A 12,417-nucleotide genomic window follows, 5' to 3' on the forward strand; every position below is an offset into this window, starting at 1 on the left:
ATGAGTCCCATGGCTGGTAAGGAGGATGACCAAACCATGAGCCATCACTCCTAACCATTGTGCTCTCCACACTATTATATAGACTTGGTGTGAGGCTCCCTCCTTAAACCTCTTTAAAGACAGTTCTAGAAAAAGATGGCATCTTGGGGACACTCATGATTTCCCTCTCCATGCAACCTCCCACCAACAGCTTCTTAACTCTGAAAGAACTATCTTGATCGGTGTGGTAGTTCCATGGTTTACAGATATGAAAAAAACTCACTGAGATGTGTGCTTAGAATTTGTGACTTTACGTTCATTGCTGCTGCTGCTGCTAAGTCACTTCAGTCGTGTCCGACTCTGTGTGACTCCATAGACGGCAGCCCACCAGGCTCCCCCATCCCTGGGATTCTCCAGGCAAGAACACTGGAGTATGTTGCCATTTCCTTCTCCAATGCATGAAAATGAAAAGTGAAAGTGAAGTCGCTCAGTTGTGTCTGACTCTTCACGACCCCATGGACTGCAGCCTACCAGGCTCCTCCGTCCATGGGATTTTCCAGGCAAGAGTACTGGAGTGGGGTGCCATCGCCTTCTCCGATTATTCCTCAATAAAAACGGACCCTGGAAAAGTCACTTATATAAGAAAAAAAACACAAAAAACTAGCAAATGTGAAAGAGGAGGGAACTTGCATGCACAGAAGAAACTAGGAAGAAGCCATCACAATGCTGGCAATTACGAAGAATTCTCTAGAAGAAAAACACATTTAAGAACCAATTAAGGAAAGATCCCCAGAGCTAACCTACAGGAAATCGTTAGAGAAGAGAAGGCTTGGAGGAGGCAACGACTGAAGCCCGGATTCCCTGCAAGATGAAGAATAAACCCCCAGTACAGGCTGACTTGTCTGCAGTGGGGAGCATATAGCTGGGAGCTGTGGTAGCCACAGCAGCAAGGACACAGGGGCTCTGAGGGTCCACAGGAGTGTCCTTGGGCCAGAGAATGGGGGATGCCCCCAAGTCAATAGCAGTGAGGAGCTTCTTCCTAAAGAAACCTCATGTGATTTCTGTACCGATAAGGAAGTCCAGCCTCATCAAACCCAGTTCCTGGTATATTTGGTGCTGATGAATACAAAGGGTCCCACTGGAGTCACCGGTGTTTCCAGCTCCCACTGTGCAGTCTAAGGGAGCAGGGCCTGACACAATGATTTTGAAGTCCATCCTAAAAGAGCAAAGGAAATTCTGAGAGAAAAAAAAAAAAAGTATGAAGTATACCTTATCACTAACACCGATTAGATGTATTGGCCAAAAAGTTCACTTGGGTTTTTCTGTAACATCATACAGGAAAATCTAAATGAATTTTTTGGCCAACCCAATATTTAAAGAAAATGTGATCAGGACATATGGTGCAGGTGTAGTACGAAACAGTTCACTGGGACACACCAGAGAATCCTGGAGCAGACTCAGGAATATACATGGAAATCTGCTGTAAGATCCAGGTGGTATTTCAGATCAGGAGGGCAAGGATAAATAGGATTATCTATCTGTCCTTAAGGAAAAGCAAGTTAAATCTTTAACTCACAGCTCAGGAAAATACAACAAATTCATCCAGATTTTAATGTAAAAAAAAAAAAAATCCAAAAAAGATGAAATTAAAAGTATTAAGAGAGGATTTAACTAAATCTATAATTCTGTAGCAGAGAAAGCCTCTCTGAGTTTGACACAAAGAGGCCTAGAGATCCGGACCTAGAGATCCGGAGACTCCGTCAACAGCCCCTCCCCCTGGCCACCAGGCCCTCCCCCTCGCCCCAGCCCCTCCCTCACGCCCCCCAGCCCCTCCCCCTCACTCAGCCCCTCCCCCATGCCCCCAGCCCCTCCTCTTCCTGCAGTCCCCATTCTGGCTCATCCTCCACCTGCTCGCTCCCTCTGCCCTCCATCAGCACCCTGTGGGCCACCAGACGCCTCTCCCTCCCTCTTCACTCCCTCACCAGGACCACCATATGTTGGCCGCCTCTACTCTGTCTGTAACTGCACAACTCAGTTCTCTCCAGGCGGCCTCACTGTGGGCCTTGTCTTGCTACCTTGGTACCAGTGCAAGGGCCACCAATGGGCCTCCCTGCTCCCAGGCATGGCCACTTCCACCTAGTGGCTTGGAAAGCCTATACAGACTACCTTGATGGCATGGACATTTTAGTTTTACAAATGCTTAAAGAGTGAATAAAACTAAATGGCAAATGACAATCTAGGATAAAATATTTGTAATATAAAATAGACAAAGAGTTAATAGTCTGAATATACACTGAGTACTCTTCTCAATCGATAAGACAAAAAGAGTAAACTACATTTTTTAATGTAGCTCCATGCACCACAGCCCACCAGGCTCCCCTGTCCATGTAATTCTCCAGGCAAGAATACTAGAGTGGGTCTCCATTCCCTTCTCCAGGGGATCTTCTTGACCCAGGGATCGAACCTGGGTCTCTGGCATTGCAGGCAGATTCTTTACCATTTGAGCCACCAGGGAAGACCCTAGTAACACTAAATAATAATAAAATACAAATGAAATTTTAAAAAAGGATATACCAATAGAAAACTAGATTGAGTATATAATCAAACAATTTGTCAAGAGAATCACCAATGACTAACTGACCTGTAAAAAAAAAGTCCAAAACAAACAAAGTCCAAGTAATAAAATAATAAGTAAAAATAAAGCAGTAACAACAAAACACTATTTTGCTTATCAAATTTGCAATTAAAAATAATAATATCTAATGTTGGGAGAGATGTAGTGAAAGAGAGTCTCATAGGACTACAGAGCTTAAGTTGATATAAACTTTCTGAAGGCAACTGAGCAATGTATCAAAATCACTGAAAGTGTGCATATCCTTTGATCTAACAATTCTACTTAAAGACTATAACCTAAGGATTAAAAATAAGGACATGCACAGAGTCAGTATTATATATAGGCCACCACTGTTGGTAACCTAAAGGGACAATAATAAGGAATTGGTTAAATCGTGGTAGGTATATAGTGAAATACCAGAGTCATTAATTTATTGACAAGGAAAACTGTCTACAACGTATTGCTAAGTATAAAAAGTAAATCACAGAACAGTATGTAACATATGAGTATATGAACCCATTTGTGTAATGGAATGTGTATGTGTATTTATATCCATGTATGTGCACAGAAAAAAGATCTTAAAGGATATAGCCAAAATAGTTTACAATATATTTCTCTGACAAGCATTAATTAGTATGATTTGTTTTCTTCTTTGTGTTTCCTACTTCTTTTACAAGAAACACACCAGTGTGATACAGACCTCTCCCGTCACCTGGTCTAGAATTCCCATTTGGCTCTGAGGGACCATATATGTAATATACTGTCCTCCTTATCTGAAAATCCAACAAGCCAAGGATTGAAAATATTCGAGGGGGGAAAAATCCATAAAGTTCCAAAAAGCAAAACTTGAATTTGTCCTCTCGCTGGCAATCATTTACACAGCACTTATACTGTATTTACAACTACTTAAATAGCATTTCCATTGTATTAGTTATTGTAAGTACTCTAGAGATGCTTTAAAGTATACTGGAATTCCTGGAGGTCCAGTGGTTAGGACTCCGTGTTTTCACTGTCGAGACCTGGGTTCAATCCCTACTTGGGGAACTAAGATTTCACAAGCCACACAGTATGGCCAAAAAAAAGAAAAAAAGTATGTGGGAAGATGTGCATGGGTTATACACAAATATTACACCATTTTATACAGGGGACTTGAGCATCCATGAATTTTGGTAACTCCAGGGATGAGGGGAGAGCTCCTGGAACCAAGGCCTGGACATGGAGGGACAACTATGTATATTTCTGTGCTATTACAACTTTTCAAACAATATCGTCTACTCAGTTCTCTTGACTGTGGGTATGGTCTGTGTCTTACATTTCTTTTGTGTTCCTCTAAATGCCTGAAGGAAAAACTGTGAAACTGTTAGTTGCTCAGTCGTGTTGGACTCTTTGTGACCCCACAGACTGTAGCCCACCAGGCTCCCCTCTGTCCATGGAATTCTCCAGCAAGAATACTGGAACGGGTAGCTGCTCCTTTCTCCAGGGGGTCTTCTTGGCCCAGGGATCAAACCTGGGTCTTCCACAATGCAGGCACATTCTTCACCATCCAAGCCACGAGGGAAGCCCCTTCTCAGTACCTAGTACACAGCAAGTTTCCAGCAAACAGCCCAAGGATGAATATGTCATTTCTGTGTCAGTACTTCTTGGGCTGCCCGAGCATGGGCTGATTGACTCCATAGGTGTAGTATTCAAGCCCGGTTCCCGGCCAGGCTTAAGTCTGTGTGTTGTGGGCCACCTGTCAATCTGGTCTTGTGAAGATGCCTATTGTTGCTGCTAATTACTGTTGAGTGACGGGGCTGTCTGTCTAAAGCAAAGGTTACTGCTCCCACACTCAGAGGCATAGCCAATCCTGTGGCATCCTATAATTAATAAGTATTCCCTATGGTGAAAAGTTGGCTTTGATCCAACAGATCCCTTCCCACTCCTTCCGCCATCCTCACCCTATTTACAACTTCCTATCTTGGCCGTTGGAGGCCTCATCTGGAGAAGCACCCCCTTTATCCAAACTATGGGCCTCGTCAGAACAGCCCGGCATCCCTGGTGTCCCTAACCTGACTCACCAGCTGCTCCTTGTCCTCCTAGATGATAAAGTTTGCTCTTGTGTTTAAGCAAATCTACTTTCCAAGCAGCTAAGCCTTCGAAGCAGTAAGCCCAGAGGTTGAAAGAGTCCTACGAGACCACTGGAGGAGTGACATGAGGAATTTTTTTTGTGTAAACTCATCATGGTTGTCCATAATTTCTGCCCTCAATACTCATTTCAGTAAACTCTCTGCAGAAAAAAAAATACAAATGCCATTGGAAACAGAGGTATCAGAGTCAAAGAGATGACCAGTTGACTGCTTTTCTACTCCCTCTTTGTACAGATATAAACAATCCCGGGTGCTCCCAAGGTTCTGGAAGAAGCAGAGAGAGAAGGGAAGTCCTGGAGCACTTGCCATGAGCACTTGTGAGAGGCCAAGCTTAGATGCCACCATGGGAACCTTGAGCTAGCAGTTCGCAGCCCCATGCCTCAGTTCCTCATCTGTAAATGGGGTGATAATAGTGGAACTTGTTTCATAGACTTGTGGGGATTAAATGAGTTCATGGGTATGATCCACTTTAAAACAGTGGCAAGCTACAGGTGAGCAAGATGTTAAGTGTTTGCCACTGAAAACGTCATGGTGACAGCCATGTGCTGGGCCCTGTCTGCCCTTCTGTAGCCCAGGATTTCTCGCCTCAACACTGCTGACATTTTGGGCTGGATAACTCTTTGTCGTGAACAGCTGTCCTGTGCCTTCATTGCGAGGATGTCTAGCAGCATCTGTGGCCTCTCTCTATCCGCTGGATGCCAGCAGCACACCCCACCTCACCAAGCTGTGACAATGGAAAACGTCCCCAAACATTGGTAGATATCTCCTGCTGGTGCCGGTGAGGGCAAAACGGCCCCCACTTGAGAACTGCTGACAGAACAGTCCTAGGGCTTCCCTGGGGGCTCAGCGGTAAGGAATCCACCTGCAGTGGTGGAGACCCGGGTTCAATCCCTGGGTCAGGAAGATCCCCTGGAGTAGGAAATGGCAGTCCACTGCAGCATCCTTGCCTGGGAGATCCCATGGATAGAGGAGCCTGGTGGGCTACAGCCCATGGTGTCGCAGAGTCAGACATGGCTGAGTGACTGACATTCATGACACAGTCCTATAAAAACCACTGCCGAGGAGCAGCCGCGCCACATACTCTGGTCTCACACCTCTGTGCAGGTCCAGTGTGGAGCCAGCCCTGCAAGGCTCTCGGTGAGGCCCCTTGTAGTCAGATCTAGGAGCTTCGGGTGGGGAAGTAAACAGTGGCCAACTTGTTTCTCTAGATGGCTACCCTCTTCTTTCAGATAAACAGGAGACTGGAGTCTGGGCCATCTCCTAGCTGGGAGGTACCCTCGCCCTTGAGAGACCGAGGGGGCACAGGGAGGAAACGTGTCCAGGGGCTGACTTCTCTGGCAATCTGTGGCTGTGGCCTTAGTTAAAGGGCATAGGCATGGCTACCTAGGCTCCTGGGAGCATAGTCTAGCCCAGAGAGAAGGCCAGATTAGGAGGCAGAACTGAAGCCCTCACCACGGCAGAGAAAACACCCTTACCTAGTGAGGTATCTGGGCACAAGAGGTGTAGCCCCTTCTCTTCTCAGGAAACAAGTGGCCTCTGCACTTGATTCTGAAAAGAAGCACATTGCTCTCTTCATAAAATAGACTTCTAAGCACTTAGCACTGTTGAAGTTTATTGTGCTTTTATTTTGACCCAGCATTTGCAACTGCTACAAGTCCGTCTATGGAGATATTAGCACAGGTGTACAGCATTCACACGGGGCTGTGGTATACTCAAGTTTGAGCTTGGGACCTGATGCCTGGTTCAAATTCCAGGCTCAGCACCACCAGATGTGTGACCGAGAGAAAGTTATTGACCTCTTTTGCGGCTTAGTCCCTGTGTTTGTAAAGCAGGGCAATAACAGGGCCTATACCTCAATGGGCTGTTATAAGGGTTATGACTTTCCATATGCTAAGAAAGGTATCTGTGATCAATAAATGCCAGCTATTGTGATAGTCATTGTGCCCTTGATCAGTAATAGCTAAAAATCTGGAAATTTACGAATCAACTGGTTAAAAACATGTGGCGCATCCATTCTATGGTATACTGGGCATCACTGAAAGAAAGTTGAACTGTATCTATTTAAATAATAGAACTTATTTAACAATAAAGGTCAAATTGTTAAAGAATCAAAAGAGTTGCAGATAAGTGCCTGTAGCTTGAGATTATTTGTATATAAAAAGAGCTATATAGAAACGGACATGTCTTTATCTTCATGGGAAATTTCTAGAACACTCAAGAAGCTGTTAGCAGCAGTTATATCTAGGGAGTGGGAATAGATGACTGGGGAATTTTTGCTTTCTCCTGCAGTATTGTTAGAATTTCTTACTATGAGCCTGTATTTTTTAAAAATTATAGTTTTTTATTTTTTTAAAAAAAGGATAAATGTATATCTACTTCTGTGGAAACATTTTCAAGATATATTGTGAAATCATTTTCACAAGTGGCAAAATATGAATGGTACAAGCCACAGGAACAAATCTCAGTTCACAAATTCAGATGTGCAAGAAAACAAACTTTAGTTTCTATAACACAACAACACACTGTTTATGGTGAGTTTCCATCTGGCCAATGGGAAGCTTAATGCTAGCTATGTCTGAACACTGTGAAGTGCCAGACATGGGACACAGGAGGCAGCTGTGAAGCGGACTGAGGCCAGATCTAGTAACCTCTGCTGCTCTGGGCCGCTATGGGCAGCCAGGAATCTTGGACCAGGCTGCCTGTGTCCCCCCAGCTTGGCCCTACCACGTGGCCATCACTCTCTGGGACCTCACTCCTGCCTGCCCAGGTGAGCTGCTAGAAGGTGGGGCAAGGCTCCAGCCACCTCAGTCAGATCTTTCTCCCCTGTCTCCTGCCCGCATCCAGTCTGCAGAGGGTAAGGCTGCAAAGAGTTGGGGTCTTGCCACTTAGGTGAAATCATTCTTCCATCTTGTTTCTAGTCAAAGCATTCATCCTGAGGAAGAGAATCCTTTTTCTTCCATGAGCTATTCTACACGTCTTAAAGTTTCCCTAAGTGTGTAAGCTTTTGACACACAAAAGCCAGAGACACCCGAAGGATGATTCCTTTTTCTAATCTGGAGAGCTGACTTGAGGAAATCATCTCCATGAATGTGAGAGTGGAAAGGGGGAAAATCCAGGGAGGAAAAAAGAATCCTTTCTCAAGTTTTATGCAAGCCACACATGTGTGTAAATGCAAAGCAGAAAGTCTGAATATTTCCAGCAAATAATTAACCCTCCAGTACCTACCAGGAATGTAAACTTTAAGGCAGGGGTAGGGATGGAAGAGGAGCTTTATCAGTGTTATTCTATGAATCTCTAACCTGCTTAGATTTGTAATGATTAAGCTATGTTCAGTACTATTTATATAATCTATTATTTTAAATAAATAATATCCATACATTTTTTTACCTTCAGGCTGGGGATGGAAAGTGATGATGTGACTCCTGTCTGGCCCACTGGTGCCTTGGAAGCTATTTGCATGATGGGTTGAGGTGCCTGTTGGGAAATAACTCTTTCTAAAGGAAGGAGGAGATAGGTACAATGAGCTGACCCAGAGACAAAAGCTTTGCTCTGTGGCATGGAGGAGGTAATTCTAAGCTAGGATGGTAGTTGTGATTTAGACATATCTGTGGAGCTGAAACTGATGGCTCTGTAAGGCAATAGGGATACCCCATGGCCCTGCTCTGACACTAGAGAGCTGGCTGACTTCATGCCAACAGGACTGTCAGTGGCTCTTAGCAGGTGCAGTGTGCCTGATGGGTGTGGTAATGTCAAGCAGATCTGATAGCTCCATGGGGTGTGGCAGGGGCAAAGGGAGGTTGCAGAGCTGGACAAAGGGAAAAAGAGAGTGGGAGTGGGGGTAGGGGGTTAAACTAACCTTATCCATCAGCACATGGGACACACACACCCTGAGGATCCCCAAAATGATCATGGGGTGAGCGAGTGGGAACCAGGCAAGACCTAGGATCTCGCACTGGCAAGCAGGAGCAAGTCAGAAGCAATCGGCTGGGCTCTAATGACGTGATAAATGAACACAAGTCCAGGTGTGTGCACAGGTGGGGAGCACAGGTGATGGAGCCACAGTGTCTGTACGGGAGAGGTCAGGGAAGGTCTCCTGAGTCAGCTGACTCAGGTAACAGAGTGGGCGGGAAGGGTGGAGGATGCGAGGAATCCTGTATGCAAAGGCCAGGAACTGTGAGGGAATGAGCCGGGGTTTAGGGGAACTGAAAGCAGCTCAGGGTAAATACAGGATAATGGTTAAGAGGCCACAAAGTTTGTGTTCCATGGTAAGGAATTTGAACTTTATCCTACAGGCAGTGGTGACGCTCAGAAGGGCACTTTAAGCAGGGAAATGAGATGATCAGGTCACTAGGAAAGCTTTTCCACCACCACAGTCCCACCACTCCTAGCTAACTCCCACCCAGTTGTGCAGTCTGGGTGTTGCTTCCTCCAGGAAGTTTGTTCTTTGGCCACGCCTTGAACTGTGGTGTTGGAGAAGACTCTTGAGAGTGCCTTGGACTGCAAGGAGATCCAACCAGTCCATCCTAAAGGAGATCAGTCCTGGGTGTTCATTGAAAGGACTGATGATAAAGCTAAAACTCCAGTACTCTGGCCACCTGATGCGAAGAGTTGACTCATTGGAAAAGACCCTGATGCTGGGAGGGATTGAGGGCAGCAGAAGGGGATGACAGAGGATGAGATGGCTGGATGGCATCACTGACTCGATGGACATGAGTTTGAGTGAACTCTGGAGTTGGTGATGGACAGGGAGGCCTGGCGTGCTGTGATTCATGGGGTCGCAGAGAGTCGGACACGACTGAGCGACTGAACTGAACCCTCAATTAAAGCTGCTAGCTGTTCCCAAGCAGCCCCCAATCTCTAAACACTGTGTCATGCTTTCCTGTGTCCTCTATTTTTTTCTCTCCCCTCATACACTGTGAGTGCTGAAGGCAACGGATTGTGCCTTCTGTGTTTCTCTTCTATGTTGTAGCCCCAGGATCCGGCACAATCCCTGACATGTAAGTACACAATATGAATTTAATGGGAAAACAAAAACTTTTATGGTTTCCAGCCTAAGCTAGAGTATGGGTTTGAAAGGGAGGACAGGGGACCAGGGAGAGGGTTCTTGCTATAGTTTAAGAAATGATGAGGGCCTGTCCAAGGCAGTAGTGGAAGAATTGGGGAGCAGGGAGTGACTGGAGAAATATTTAGGGAGCAGAACCAGTAGGCCTAGGTGATTAGATGATAGAAGTAAGGGAACTGGATAAGGTGGGAAGAGCGCCTGGGCTTCTGGTTTAAGTGGTTAGGTGGATGATGGATTAACCAAGACTGGCTATTCTGGAAGAGAAGGCAATGTGTGGAGGAGGAGGATGAAATCTGCCTGTGACATGCCTATAAGCATACTGGTGAAGAGGTACAAAGGGAAGCTGGAATCATAGAACTGGGCCCCAGGACAGCTAGCTGGGCTAAAGATAGAGATTTGGAAGCTGTCAGCCTGCGGATGATGGTTAAAGACCAGGGAGGGGATAAGGTCACCCAGGGAGTGAAGGAGCACATGAAACAACGACACCCACCTGTGAGAGGTGGGCTGAGGGGGAGCTATGGAGAGAAAATCAGACCTGAGAGGGAGACAGGAGAGAGTTGTAACCCAGCTGTTGGGGGAGAAGTGGCTTCAAGGACTAGCAAATAGGGTTCAACAGTATGGAGAGACTAAGAACCCAACCAGGCCCCTCATGCAGTTGAAGAAACTTGAGACCCAGGAAGGCTGACTGAGGTGTTGGAGCCCACAAGTCATCACTGCCCGAGATCACATAGATCAATGGCTATAGTATTATGATCTCTGGACCCCTGGGGGCGGTGGCGGGGGAGTCCATAATAATACCAAGACTTTTTCTTTTAAATACTACCAAGATTTTTTTGCAGTGTTCACTTTGTTGACATTTGTACTAACACAAAAGCAACAAGAGATAAAACTGCTGGGGCCCTAATGCAAATCAATAAAATCATATTCTTCATTCCCAAGCACTTATGTTTTAATAAAAAGGTCAATTTCACCTAAGAATGTCTACAATGGAGCAATAATTATTAATCTTATTAAAACATGACCCTTGAGTATACATCTTGTTATGAGTCTATGCACAAATCACTTGTGCTGAAGTACTGAACGCGTTTATGTTATTGTTTGCATGGAGAGCTAAACTACCTGCTTTTGGGGGGAACATCATTTTTATTAGAAAGAACAATTGATAAACTTTGATAATTCAGACGGGTGCTGGAAGACGCATTCTCAAAAATGAATGAAGTGAGCTTGTCAAATCAAGAAACCGCTAGTATTTTTTGCTGATAAAATTCGAGCTGTCAAGTGAAAACTGTTGACAGAATGAGCTTGACAGCTTCCAAATATCTAGACTTGGTGAAATTAGTGGTAATAATAACAAATGTGGTATTATGAAATGAAATGTGTCTACATCTGGAAGATCTGCATAAATCACTGAGCCATTATTTTCCAATGACCACCAATGCACCATGTTAGAAAATCAGGCATGAATAAAAGACCCATTCAACGAACAAGAGAGAGCAACAGACTTTAATATAGCTGCTTTTTAGTCACAAAGAAGTATCTGACTCTTTGCAACCCTATGAACTATAGCCTGCCAGGCTCCTCTGTCCATGAGATTTTCCAGGCAAAAACACTGGAGTGGATTGTCCTTTCCTTCTCCACGGCATCCTCCTGACCCAGGGATCGAACTCATGTCTCCTGCACTGCAGGTGGATTCTTTACTGCTGAGCCGGAGAAGGCAATGGCACCCCACTCCAGTACTCTTGCCTGGAAAATCCCATGGACAGAGGAGCCTGGTGGGCTGCAGTCCATGGGGTCACAAAGAGTTGGACACGACTGAGCGACTTCTCTCACTTTTCACTTTCATGCATTGGAGAAGGAAATGGCAGCCCACTCCAGTGTTCTTGCCTGGAGAATCCCAGGGACGGGGGAGCCTGGTGGGCTGCCGTCTATGGGGTTGCACAGAGTCGGACACAACTGAAGCAACTTAGCAGCAGCAGCAGCAGAGCCACAAGGAAGCCCTAATATAACTGAGTATGAGAAATTCACTGATATGGCTTCAGATCTCACACTGCAACTAACCTTTCAGAATATGCCACCTGTCCAATTCTGGTGACATATCAAAAAAGATATCCAAGGAGTAGGAAATGGCAACCCACTCCAGTATTCTTGCCTGGAAAATTACATGGGCGGAGGAACCTGGCAGACTACAGTCCAGGGGTCCACAAAAGAGTCGGACGTGAGTTAGTGACTGAGGCCACACACACACGATGTATAATATATAACTTTTACTGCTGTGTAAATAAATGTCTTTATCAAAATATTATGACTTTGAATAAAAAGATATCCACAATCATCTGAAAAGGCTCTTAAAATACTTTCACTTTTTCCAAATACAAATCTGTATGAAGTTCAATTTCTTTCATCTACTTCAAGGAAAGCAACATATCATTGAATACAAAAGCAGGCACGAGAATCCAGCTGTCTTCTATTAGGCTATTCGTTAAACAGATTTGCTGGGACTTCCTTGATGGTCCAGTGATCCATGCTTCCAATGAAGGGGGTGTGGGTTCGATCCCTGGTCTAGAGACTAAAATCCCTCATGCTACATGGAGCAGCCTGGGGGAAAAAAAAAAGAGATATTTGCAAAACTATAAAAC

General features: G+C 45.1%; 1 long non-coding RNA gene across 10 annotated transcripts in view; it reads right to left on the reverse strand.

The window, feature by feature from the left end:
- Positions 1 to 12,030: 12,030 nt before the first annotated feature.
- The window catches only part of LOC120851389, a 57,435-nt gene continuing 57,048 nt past the window's right edge, over positions 12,031 to 12,417 (reverse strand). For all 10 annotated transcript variants that reach the window (XR_005718309.1, XR_005718310.1, XR_005718312.1 and 7 more), the window contains one exon: positions 12,031 to 12,376. This is a non-coding gene — a long non-coding RNA (uncharacterized LOC120851389). The remainder of the gene's footprint in view (positions 12,377 to 12,417) is intronic.

The sequence above is a fragment of the Oryx dammah genome, unplaced genomic scaffold (genome assembly GCF_014754425.2).
Source record: "Oryx dammah isolate SB20612 unplaced genomic scaffold, SCBI_Odam_1.1 HiC_scaffold_25, whole genome shotgun sequence".
NCBI lineage: Eukaryota > Metazoa > Chordata > Mammalia > Artiodactyla > Bovidae > Oryx > Oryx dammah.